Raw genomic sequence first — 13,826 nt, forward strand, 5'->3', positions numbered from 1 at the left:
CAGGACACCAAGCCATTGGAGAGCATGTAGATACTCTCAATTACTAGACCATCATAAACTTTTTGTGGGAAGACATTTAAGTACTTGATGGAAACCCATGCAGGAGAACATGCAACTTCAACACAAACAGTGACTCAGCTGTGAACTGGAGCCTGATCCTGGTGGCTATGAGACCACCACTATTCCATGCATTGATAATGAACGTTTCCATCCATTTAATGAATCCTCTTTCTGTCTGCTTCAAAACCGATTTAATTACAAAGTACATGATAACTGCACTGAGGAAGTTTGTAGTTGGCAGTAACCCTAAAAAATATTTTTTAGATTGTGAGCTCACAAAATATTAGAGGAATCCCTTGTAAATATGGGGAGAAGATGCAAGGTCCACACAGAAGACAGCTGAGTGGTAATCAGACTGGAATCTAAGTGTTGTGAGACAGCAATGCCATCTACTGTAGCACTGAATCTACGTGACAGAGACTACCTGAAGACGATTCTGTAAGTTGTATATCTATTAAACAATTAATAGTGACTTAATGTGTTAGATATGTGCATTTGAAGGTTTCACTAAAAATCTGAATGTTCTTTGGCAAATAAGTCTTAGGTTTGTCTGGCATTATCCAGCCAATTCCATAAGTGTATGTCAGGCTACTTGATTGAGTTGCTATGAATTACTGTGTCTTATCATAGACTGAGGACCTGTAGAGGGCTGGTTTTTGACTTATGAGGATGTCTTGCATTGCTTGGGTTTCAAAATCGATAGATGCAATTTAATCCTAATACAGCTAATCATGAGTATCTCCGAGATCAATGACAAGGTGACAATATTAGCAGGTGCAAAAGCTCTTATCAGTCTGAACGGTTTAAATGGACAGCATGGCTTTGACACCATAGTGTTGGCACTGACTTGGTGAGCTGTCCTCGAAGTACAGTTGTCTGACTTTGGGGGTCAGCTGGTGTTGAATGTGAATAAAATCACGGTTATTTGCCTTAATTTTTAAAATCTCATTTGTTCCTATGTATAACATACAGTTTGTCTGAATATCTCTTTTTTGGAGCACACTGTATTCCAGCACTTTCCATTACCCTAAACTGGTTTAAGTGAATTGAATATAGAAAGGAAGGATGGCTGGATGCTCCGGTAATTAAAGAAAAATGATCCTTAATTTTAAATGCCCGTACAGGATCTTTTAACAGATACATTTCTTAGTATTGTCATCCTTGTTTAAACAGTACTTGCTTTATTTGTGAGACTAATAACATGACATTTATTTGAGTGTGTTTCTTAAGTGTCTGCCACTTGCTTACGCCAAGGGGCCACTCAGATGTAATTAAAACACTCTCTCAATCATGCTTTTCAACAGACATATTTGCAACTGCTATTGCAAGCAACGGCATTATAATAATTCTCTCATCTTACTTTTGGCTGGGATCATTTCACAAGACAATCTGCGTTCAGCACATTCAGGGCTAATGGCTGAAGCATCAAAGAGCAGGGCCTAGCCTCAATTTTCTATTCCCCTCCTGAGGTCACTGTGATGGAACTCAATCTAATCTTGTTTAAGAACGCTGCTCTTCAAAGGTAAAGCACCTGGCACAAGTTTTCCATCAAGACCTAATTATTGTAGGCCTTTGATGCGATGAGAGTGAAATTCAGTGTACAATAAAGGGAAACAGGTCTTACGTCGAGGGGACATGATTCCTTCTTTTAAAGGATAAACATAAGCAGATTTTGCAGTGGTGGTGTATTGGGGGTGGTGGGTGGCATGAATTAAAATCTTTATGCTAATCAGCTAAGCCTCTGAAAAGCCAACTAAAACCACTAAACACACCAGTGGCAAGTGTACTGGGCGAGATAAAGCGCATTGGAGTTTTATCGGTTAGTCTAATTTATTCGGTGTCAGTGCCATATCACAACCCTGTGTTTGATTTTCTTATAAACTAATAATTTCCTGAGCAAACTAATACCTCTGCAGCCGCTGGTAGCTCTGCCTTATAGAAGTCTTTTATTGTTGTGTATGCAACTAAATTGAAATATCTTTCACTTGAAATATTGACTTTAATATCTCATTTGAAAAATTCATGAAGCCTTTGATGTTAAATCCATACTCAATTTAGCCAAATGCCATTAAAATATGCAGTAGAGAAAGCATTATTGTCTGTGTTTCTGTAGAAGAATTACATTTTATGACTCTAATGCGGGGATCTTTTCTGTGTTTTTGTGCAAGAGAAAAGAAAAGAAATAGCAGCCCATTAGAAGCAAAATGAAAAGTGGTATTGATTAGTCTCTTATTTCCCCACTCTTTGCCTCATTTCCTAAATGCATGGCAATAAGAGCGATGCCTGTGCAAGTAACAATAAGCTTTAATGAATGAAACAATCTTTAGAAAATTAGTATAGGTTTTAAGACGGTACACAGATGTTGCTCATTGTAACTGTCATACTTTTGTGTTTTTGTTTCAATCTCCATTTACAAAGGTCTCTTCATCTCCTAATAGTATTATAATGCAAACATGACAATACATAATGATTTCAATAAAATCTATACAGCGTGCTTGTCAGGAGAGAAGAGGGATATAAATTGAATCTTTAAAGCAGCAACACATTAGAATTAAATTCCTTATAGTTAATCATGATCAGAATGGTATTTTTTTAAAAATTGTTTGAGGGTAAGGCAGGTAAAAAAGACAAGCTTTTAGCAAATGGGTTTTCAAGCTTTGAGGGGAAAAAAAGCTAGTGAGATAGTGAAATGCTGTGAAATCTTCTATGGCTAATAGTATTTGCCTTTTGGTAATTTATAAGCACTTTACCCCTGCTTATTGATCATGTTTGAAAAAGTAAACTGCATTAACATTTAAGGCTAAAACAATCTTCCAAGGTGTTCTATTACTGCTGCTACAATGTTATTCTGTTTCCAGAATATTTAAGTGTCAGGAGTTTTGTAAATAACCGCTGCCCTCATTACTTCAGCGTTAGAAAGGCAGCCTTCTCTGCGTAGTCTCTTATTGAGTCAGATCAAAGTTACGGTTCCTTTCTCTGTGCTAAAGACTCATTTAAAGGATGAGACCCTCGTTCTTTATTGACGGGATTTATTGATATGGTGACACTGTCTATAAACTGTTTTTAATATGTGATTGCTGTCAGTCGATGTGTTAATGAGGTATAGGGCATACATTAAACTAACAGCATTTTTTGCAAGATAAGAACACATGATAATTGAGGGTAGAATTTCTGATTGGTAAAGGGATGCACAAGGCAAAAGGAGCAATTAGAGGGCAGGGTACAATATGAAAACTACAGAAGAGCCATTTAAATGATAGGCTATAATGGTGAGCAGTGATGGCATCCCACAATTAGCATGATCTCTAGGGTACAGCTTATAGGTACAGTAACTAGTCTTCGGCAGGAGCTGTGGTTGAACTGAGGAAGATTACAGGCGACCTGGGACACCCGCGGGGCATTGATGATGTAGTGTGGTGGACAGAAGTTGCATACCTTGGGGGTTGGCCTGTTTATGTGCTAAGTGCAGTGACTATTGGAGGAATCAAGAGGTAAAGGAAGTCTGTAAAATAGTTGTTCCCAAACTTAGTCCTCGGGGACCCAATATGGCTGCAGCTTTTTGTTTCAGCCAGATTCACAATCAGTGATGATAACTGTTCTCATTTAATTAGCTCGTCTTCTTTTCTCCTCTGTTATTCTGCATTCAGCAAAGCAGAGCCTATGATTTCTACATTTATAAGACATTTAATAATAAGCAATGGCAAAAAGATATATATTTTTTCTTATTATTTTTCCCTTTTTTTGTGCAGTTTGCTCCCTTCATTGTCTCCTAATAATGACAATTAAATACAAGCAGAGCAGACACCCAGGCAAAGAACACTGAATGATAAAAGATTGCAACGACTTCAGTGTCACACACACTAATTAGTAAATAATGGATTAAATAACCAGAACACCTGGAAATGCAGAATAAATACCAGATGAAAACATTGCTAAAAAGGAAAATACTGTAAAACTAAATCATCCTCATATAACTGCTTAGTACATTTTATTAAAAATTTACCAAACTTTGTTATGTAATTTCTACATTGACTCCAAAACACAGAAACTGGGAAATAACTGCTCACTTAATTAGGCTCGGAGTCGAATAGAAACAGATGAGAGTTGGAACTAAAACCTGCAGACCCCCAGTACTGAGTTTGGGAGCCACCGCTATAGAGTGACGATGGATCAGTGACATGTCTTAAGAAGAGAAGAGAACTTTTCTTAAAGTGCTGGCTTTGTGGGGATCACATATATAAGTTAACCTTTCAGTTGCATTTGTAAGTGGAACACTGACAGTTGTTTTGTTAGTTTGTGTGTCTATGTATGTAAGTATGTACATTTATTTATTTACTCTCGTGGTGGTACTGTGGTTAGTTCTGGTGCCTCACAGATCCACAAGGCTGTGTTCAAATCCCAGGTTAGTCAATGTCCGTGTAGAATTCAATCATTTTCTACTCATCTCTTTAGGTTTTCTCCTTACTCTCCACTTTTTTTAAAACATCCCAAACACATGCATGTTAGACTGAGTGGTCCTAAGATTGTGAGTATGCCCTGAAAAAGAATTTCAGTTTGTCAGCAAGTTTCTTCTGCTTCTACTAATGGAACGATGAATATTTCTAATGGAAACTAATGGATGAAAAAATTTTTAGTATGCACTCCCCAAACTAATCTTTCGATAATCACCTTGTGAATTAGAGGGTTGTGTGATATTACTTCTGTAGTGGGACTGTTTCATTGTGCTTTGGGTTGTGAGGAAGGTGGCTCACTTAATATGAGAAAACGATGAATATTTAGATAACGTCAACATTTAAAGATCTATTTCAAGCTTATGACAAAAAGCCACAATTAATTATTAAAATATTTCACCCTGTTCTAGAATTTGTACTTAACAATCTAGTGAATGATATCCACGGACACACTTTTGCTGCCCCAATATAATGTATATCCTTACTAGGCATGAGTTGATACACTTAATCCACATACCTTAAGTATTGCTGTACAGAGTACAAAATAAAACATCCCACAACACAGTACATCCTCTGAAAAAATAACAACATAATAAAAAAACTAATATTATTTGAAAAAAGTGTGGGAAAAAAATAAAAGGATTAGCCTAAAATTAGTAAAATACACAAAATTTTACATTAAATAAATGTGTACATATACTCTTCATTGCTTCTGTTTGACCCAGATATACAGTATATTTTTAATAGGTTTTGTAATGGAAAAATTGAATGTGAAATGATACACTGCTGTTCTGCTTATCCCACACACTTCTCTAAATATCTCGGCAGTTCCAAACTCTCCTGCAGACTAAAAAAACATCTACTCTTTGTAATTAAATACACATGTTACAAACTTGAGACATCTGAAAAACATTGTACCTGTGATTGACACCTTCATAACATTCCAGAAATTAACAGATTTTTTAAAATAATATTCAATATTTACACAATACAATAGGTAAAAAAAAAATCTGGAAAATTAATGCTAATAAGTTACTGCCATGAAGCTTTCAAATGGGCACACACCATATTAAAGCTCAAATCACAGTGCAGAGAAGCAGTGCGAAGTTAGATAAGATAGTTGAAACTTTTAAAATGAAAAAAAATCTTACCATTAATAAAGGCAGTATATAAATTAAGCATTAATATGTATATGACTCTTACGGTTTATACTCTTTTTGTAATTTTATTTTGTAATGTTTATAGAAAAAAAAGGCTATCCTGACCAAAGTTCTACCCAAGACAATCCTCTCATTACCTTACACCAATAGCCAGCTTTGATAACAACCACCGTTTAAAGTGGGGAAAGGAGAAATTTCTCCTACTAAGTTAATGAAGATTCCATCATTTTGACCTATTATTGTCACTCTTTTTAGTGGAGCCTGGCTTAAGTTCTCTTCTTAATTTGATATTATTTTTATACAGTATACAGATAGCCAGCAAGGTAGCAAAGCAGTAGTGCAGGTTGTCCCTGCATGAAGTTTGAAGTATGTACGGATTTGTTCTGAGTGGTCCTGCTTCCTCCCTCTGTCCAATGACATGCAGATTAGGTGGATTTGTGATGCTAAATTGGCTGTCGTATGTGTTTGGTGAGTGTGTGTCTGTTCACCCTGCAATGGACTGGTGCCCAGTCTGGGGTATGTTTTTTGCCTTGTGCCCAATACTATCTGGGATAGGTTCCAGTACCCCTGCGATTCTGGTCTCGTTAGAAAATGACATGACTGTATGCAGTAAATTCCTGCAGATTTGTTCATGCATTTGTTCTCTGGGGTTTATAGTTTTAGCCAATACAAAATAATGTTTTATAATTATGAATGTATTTGAATGATTGATAAAATATTATTGGTTATTGGCCTGTGCCATCTGCTGTCAGATTATTTTCTAAGTACTTGCAAACCTTGTCTGGAAAAAATTAATATCGAAAAAAATGTGAATGTTTCTATTGTAATATAGCTGCAGTGATGAATTTCAAAATTTGCCAGAGCATTTTTGCTGAGATCACTGGTGGCCTTGTTTGCCTTTTTATCCCCTCTAAAAATTCAGTGTGTGGCTGGCTTAGATAAACTATTTTTTCCCAGCTCCCCATGATGCTTTGCAAGGCTAACATGACATCACAGAGGTGTAACAGCCATGCACACACATTTCACACATGCATACTGTAAGCATTCTCTACCTCACACTTTACGGCAATGAACGATCTAATTTGCACATGAGTGTGAAAAATATGTCACGTGCATGCATGATATCACTACTTAAATGGCACTCCAGCTAGATTTGCACTCCACATGTATTTTTAAAAAGAAAACAAAGTAGTATTTTTATTTAAGGGGTACATTAGCTGACTTAAATGAGAATGTTATAAAAATGCTTTCTTGTCCTTTTGATTTCTTCTCATTTGCGTCTTCATGGCTAAATTAAGCATGTTATGCTCCTTGCTGTACAGCACAAATCGGGGAGTCTCCAGAAGAGCTCCCTGAGTATATAACGCTGATCCCTTGCATCACAGCCTCTCAGTGTGTGTTAGTCTTTGTGGTAGGAGCTTGGAGATGCAGAAAGTAAAAAAGAAGAACATTAAGCCACAGGAATATTCCTTTAGCTTTTTGGGCTATGCCCCTCGAGGACTGAGCAAGGTGTCAGGTTTGAGTAGATTAGAGTGCCAATCTGCAGCATGAAGTTTTTGGTATGGTACTGCATATGGTGACGTTAACTGGAGACGAACGTAACATAATTAAGGAATGAACTTGTTCTTTCGAGTGGCAGTGTTGTAGGAACTTGTAGGTTTTGATGAGATAGCTATTGAGAAAAAATAGAATTCCTAACAAAATCAGTTTTTCACTTTGTAAAAATTTTAATGATGCAAGTGATGTTTTGTTACTAGTGAAATTCATGTCATTGTCAATGAAAGACAAAGATTTAGTCACTGCTTTGAAGCATTTCCTGGGCTAATTATATACAATTCAGTAGAGGAGGAAGAAGTCACCATGATGAGTTCCTTTTAAGGTAAATTTTCTTGACCTATGATACATTTCGTTGTTCTTCTCATAATTAGACCACCTGCTTTCACACCAACAACAAACCATCAACAACTCCTAACAATTCAGCTGGAATGGTCTGTGACAAGTCCGCCTGTGACCATAGGTATGTGCTGTCCATAACTAAAGACCAATTAGGGAGACAACTGAGGAGGCTACACACCAGAAAAACTACAGGTCCAGATGGTGTCAGTCCTCGGGTTCTTAAGGCCAGTGCGGATGTGTCTTCTATCACCTGTTCCTTCTGTCTTTAAGGCTCTGGAAAGTGGCACTGCTGGGGAAAATATTCTACAATGTTCCTCTTACAAAGAAGGCGGGTATCTCTTCACCTAATGACTACAGACCAGTGGCTCTGACATCTCACATCATGAAGACCTGTGAGAGGCTGGTCTTGGACTATATGGTAGACCACTTGGACCCAGTGTAGTTTTCCTATTGGACAAATTATCTTTCTGGTCCACAAGGTTGATTTGCATCGTGACAAGCTGTCAGGACTGTTATGTTTTTTGATTTCTCCAGCACCTTCAGTACAATCCAGCCATTCCTGCTAAGGAGTAAACTCAGAGATATGCAGGTGGATGAGTTTGTGGTGTCCTGTATAATGGACTGTCTGTCAGATACACCACTGTTTTTGAGACTCCGGGACTGTAGTTCTGATATGGATGTGAGCAACACTCTAGCACCACAAGGACCAGTCCTCCTTTGCTTCTTTCTCTTGGGTCTGTACACCTCAAACTATAAATATAACAGGTCCTGTCACTTTCTTAGGTGATTCTGCACTAATGGGTTGTATTGATAAGGGGAGTGAGATAAAGTATAGGAATCAAATGGAGAAAGAATTGTGTTGCTTTTAACATCAGAAAAACCAAAGGAACTGGTAATTGACTTTCACCACACCAAAAAGCCTTGAAGTCCATTCACTATTCAAAGAGTGGATGTAGAGGTGGTCCAGTCCTATAAGTACTGTGGGGGTCGACATCAATTACAGGTTAGACTGCTCAGAACACAGAGAGAACTATAAAAAAAGACCCCTTTTCTTAGGAGGCCATGTTCATTTAATTTGGGTAATAACATCCTTCACATCTTTTATAACTCTGTGATGGCCAGTGCAATTTTCAATGCTGTGGTGTGCTGGGCTGGTAATATCATCTCAAGAGAGGCCCACTGAATCAACAAACTATTTAGAAGAGCAAGTTCAGTTATAGAACACACTCTGGACACTAAGCCAATGAAACACTACTGGTGCTCCTTTATACCAACAGCAATACGCCTACATAATGCCTCACTATGAGTGTGACTGTCAAGTTAGAAGATTTTCTTTCTTTTTAATTTTCTTCATTTTTAGTCATTCTGGGGTGTGTGTGTGTATGTGTGTATATCTGTCTATCTAACTGTAGTGTAGACACCCATTTTTGGATGAACCAGAGTACATTTTTCTGGTCTGCACCCAAATGCAGAAAATAGCTTTTACAATAATCAAGTGAACTGAACTTTAAGAGCAAATGGATTTTGGTCAGGACCTTAACCTTTAGTGTGAACACATCCTAAAATGAAGACTGATTATCTGATAGTATGATACTGCGTACTACAGCGCAAAATTGTGTATATCCCTAATGATTTTTTAAATAATGATACTCCTGATCTTCAGCTTATTATCCAGTGCTTTTCAACTTGTCAAATTCATTTATATATTGCAGTGCACAGTGATGCACTTCTAAAGCCTAGTTATGACATTTTACACTTTTTCCATGACTGATTTTTTTTTTTTCTCTCATTGTTCTGATATCTGGCTGTTTTTTTCTCATAGAAAAAGAAAATATACATTTACATATATTATTGCTTTTAGTTCATTCTGAGTAAATAAGATCACAGCCGTAGAATAGCATCGTTACACCACTTTTCTTTTGTGTGAACTCAGCTGGTCTAATGCCTCTGGATGACACTGTGAGCTGTGTATCTAAAATGTCTGTTTTATTAAGAAGGATTCACTTTAATTTTTATACTTATGGGCAAACAAAAAGGCAAATCAGCCAGTGGGCTGAAAAACAATTGCAATTAGCTAATGAATTCAAACTGGATTGAAAAAAGCAGTGCTAATGGAGTTGTATAAGTGTAAAGCCTTAAATGAACATACAAAAGGTAAAGAGCAGACAATGTCAGGGTCTAGAAAATGATTTAAAAAGACATGCTGTCAATATGATAGAAGAACAGAAGCATAAAAGATTCATTAATGGTAGCATAAAAGCAGTCCCTAAAACAGGTTCAAAAAGAGATTTCTTTGACTTGGAAGCAGAACTTGGAGCCACTTTATTTTTCAATTTACATCAGAATTTATTATTCCTTTGCTGCTGCTGATTTCTGAAAAAGGGGGTGATGGGTTCACTGTATGTAAATGGTACATTGGTGCCGTTGTTGTGTCTCAAGTCAGCAAAAGGAGTGACTTAATGCTATCTGGTCTGGAGCCAGTCTTCCCATTAGTAGTTGATGTCCAGCCAGTAAAGGGTTTATCTTCCTTGTATCCTACATGGGAAACATTACGAGGAACCTTCAGAGGAGAAAACTATATTTAACTGTACATAAATGTCTTTTACTTGAATCACAAACTTGGTGTGTGTGAGGGGGAATGTAACCTTGAGCAAAGATCATCCATGGCTGATAGCTCTACTGCTTATCGCTATAATGACAATAAACATGTGCTATACATTTGGAAATTACAGGTTTGAGATTCTTTTTCATGTCGGACAAAGCCCGCCTGAGATCTTTAATATGGAAATAAGGACAATTTCTTCAGTGAATGCAGAGGGTGTCATCAAGGAGAAATGTTGTTTACTCTGAGGATCCCATTGAAGCAAAAAAAAACTTATTTATTGTGTCTTCTAAACAAACTTGGATGGCTTTTCTTTAATTGGACAGTAACCAAAAGATAACACTCCTAAAATAATTAAAGAAGCAAAGATGTCCAAGATCTCAATTTATTTTTCATAGCAGGAAAACTAAAGGACCACAAGAGGGCAGAAGTATCTACAGTGCATATGCAGAACAGACAGACAGAATTGTCTATTTTTACTCGCTTACTCCCTGCGTTGTTCCCTTTATCTGTTATAGTTCAGACATCAGAGAACACCTTGAACAGAACTTAATTAAGCTCACTGTTCCTGTTTTTTTTTTTTTTTTGTAGTTGATGGGTATGAGTGCACTGATCATTGCTGCCTTCTGGAAATAGGCGCATACAGTCTCTCTTCTTACAACTAATCCTTTATACCAGGAAGGAGGAACATCTGATTACTGCCTGACAGTATTTGGAGAAAGGGACCAAGGAAAAAAATAATCAAAGGAAGAATCCTTTCAGAGATAATAATAGCTATATGGAGTCTAGAACATGATGCCAGAGAGTGGATAATGTACTGGGATTCCCTCAGGTCACCCAATTTTGTCTCAATATAAAGTAGTCTTGCCCATTGCTCTTACAGTTATGTGAATTTTTTTTTTTTTTTGGTAATTCTCCTTCTTCCAAAGAAGTTTGAAAGATGAACACCAACTTCAAGTTGAGGTGTGTCTTATATAGGAAGTCTACTAGAAAGGTTGGGGTTTGTGGATGCAGGGCAGATGTGACATCATTGGTTTTTGGGGGAGTCCTCCTTCACTGTAAAGACTGAATTGAGATAAACTGTTGGTTATATACTCTGCATTACCCAAATTCCTTCTTGTTGGTCTTACTCAAACAGAGTCAGTTAAACATGCCCTACCCTCATGTGCTTGACAGGAGCTAATTCTAAGAATTAAAGTGTAAAAGTGGGATTCATTTTTTTTTTGGCTGGTAGGTAATGATAGAATATTGAACACTTCATGTAAAAGCAATAACTTGCTTCACAAGACTGATGCTTTATGGTTGCTTTTTCCATAACCTTAATAAATGCATTAATTTAAATACAATAAAGGTAAGAAAACTCTTCTGTATAGATTAAGTAATCTGGGCCTGTTTCACTGCAGGATCCAAAGCTGAAAGTCAAGACTTTAGCCATGACATTTAAGCAATAGCCATAGAGTATAACATTAAATTGCCTAACAATTCTGTACTAAAAGACAATGTGTTTTACATTAGCCTGACCTGTATGTTTGCATGCTGAGAAAGAGATTTATTACAGGGCTGTCATAAATGTTCATAATGTGAAAATGCCTCCTAGCTACTGTACATTTCAGCCAAACCAGCCAATAAAGGTGTAGCAGAAAACTGAGTTTAGCAAAGGTTTATAAAATATGGTGCCAAATGTAATAAATTAGTAGTAAATATGTGTTGGAAAATTAATATAAATTAAACAGTGTGAGCATAAATAACAAAGTAACTGGGGTAGCTCCCTAGCCAGGACATCAGAAAAAGCACAAATCTTACTTTGTGAGTCACATGAGACTGTTACTTGTACATTAACTGCTAGATGGCCAGCACCATGGGTACTGAACTCCTATTAGTTTTATTTATTTATTCATTTTGTAACAATATGTTAGTCTAAACTGACCATTAGCAGTATGGCAAATGAAATTAGGTCATTCAGTCCTTCAAGCTCATTTTATCAGCTAAGACTTAAAGGAATACTCAATCCAAAAATTAGATGTTACTTACCCCTTGTTATGTGTAGTGGTTGCCTAGAAATTTTTTTTAATCTCATGCTTTCATGGAGAAGGGACCAAACAAAAATTCTGATACCATAGGACCCATACCTGAACCACAGCAATAAAAAAAAATCTGACTACTTGTGTCGCATAATCAAATCAAGTCATAGAGTCATATGCTCACGACATGTAAAATGCACATACGATCTGGTAAACTTTTGTAAAAGAAATAATTCCAGAAAATGAAAGTAGTCAACAACCAGAAAGCCTCTTCACATAGCGTTGTGCTTTTGAATTACATGTGTTTTACACATTGTGAGCATACAACTGGGTGAGCTGACATGTGGTTTATGCGACACGAGTAACATGAGAATTTTACATGGATGTTTCTGACGTTGATGTCTAGCATTGGTCACCATTGGGTCTCATTCGATCAAACTTTGCCTATTTTCCTCAAAAATATGGGAATAATTTTTTTTTTCCCCAATCACCACTACAAACTACCAGGGGTTACTAACATACAGAAAAAAAAACATTTTTTGGGTGGCCATTCCTTTAACTTGTCTCAGTGTTACATTCTGATACCTCCTAGAAAGTAACTCAGTAGTATGTTGCAGGATTGAAAAACACTTTGTGAAAAAGAGTTCCTGGATTCTATCTTGAATGCAGTTGAATTTCTTTCAGTGCCCACAAGTCCACGATTGGCTGTTTTACTGAAAAAGTCCTACTGGGCCATCTTTACTGATTACTCTCAGAAATTTTGAGGACCTTATCTGCACAAGACTAAAAAGGATTACATCCCTTACCTCTATATCACTAAGACATACATTTTAGTTGAATGATCGACTTGGTTGCTGTTCTGTGCACAATTTATACATTTATGTATTCAGTTTTGTAGAGTAGTAACTAGAACTGTACATGCTACAACTGATGCAGTGTACTGCACCTTGCCCACAAAACTTGACCATATGGTAAAGTCTTTTGATTTTATATTTAACAGTTTTTACAGGATAACTGTATCCCCATAAGGGGCACATGCTTCCTATGAATGTGTTCTTCTAGAATTTTAATCACACTATAACTGGTACACTGTTTATTCCTCCCCAGTAACCACGACAGAGATGTTAATACAAGAGAAATCTGGCACAAAACGTTTGTTCTGCTTTTTAATGCATCTTCTAACTCCTACTGTCTATATATAGTAGGAGTCAAAAATAAAGTTAAACAATACCATTGTTTTCCAATTCTTCTGTTAGGTCTTTTTGGGAAGTCGGGGGGATTTTTCTAGGCAAAGATAATCTTGGAAAAGCCTGACGTATAATGTAAACATCTGGAGACAACCATGAGTGAATTTTGCTCAAGTCTGCGTGGGAACAATAACACATGTCACTGAGTGTCACATTTTTAAACCAATCCAATGGCTTCTGAAGGTGGGGTTCAAAGTAGGGGTGGTGATTTTGAACTATAAAGATCAGAGGTGCTTTTGTTAACCTGGCCCAGCAGACAGCAAGCTCTTTTTGTGATGAACCGTCTCTACAGGGGAAAAAGTCTCCTAAAAAAACCTTATTAGATATATAAACGTATGTCACATGTGCAGAAAGGAAATTGCACATTTTAAACATAAACATCCTGTTGC

This window comes from Polypterus senegalus, chromosome 14 (assembly GCF_016835505.1).
Source record: "Polypterus senegalus isolate Bchr_013 chromosome 14, ASM1683550v1, whole genome shotgun sequence".
NCBI classification, from domain to species: domain Eukaryota; kingdom Metazoa; phylum Chordata; class Cladistia; order Polypteriformes; family Polypteridae; genus Polypterus; species Polypterus senegalus.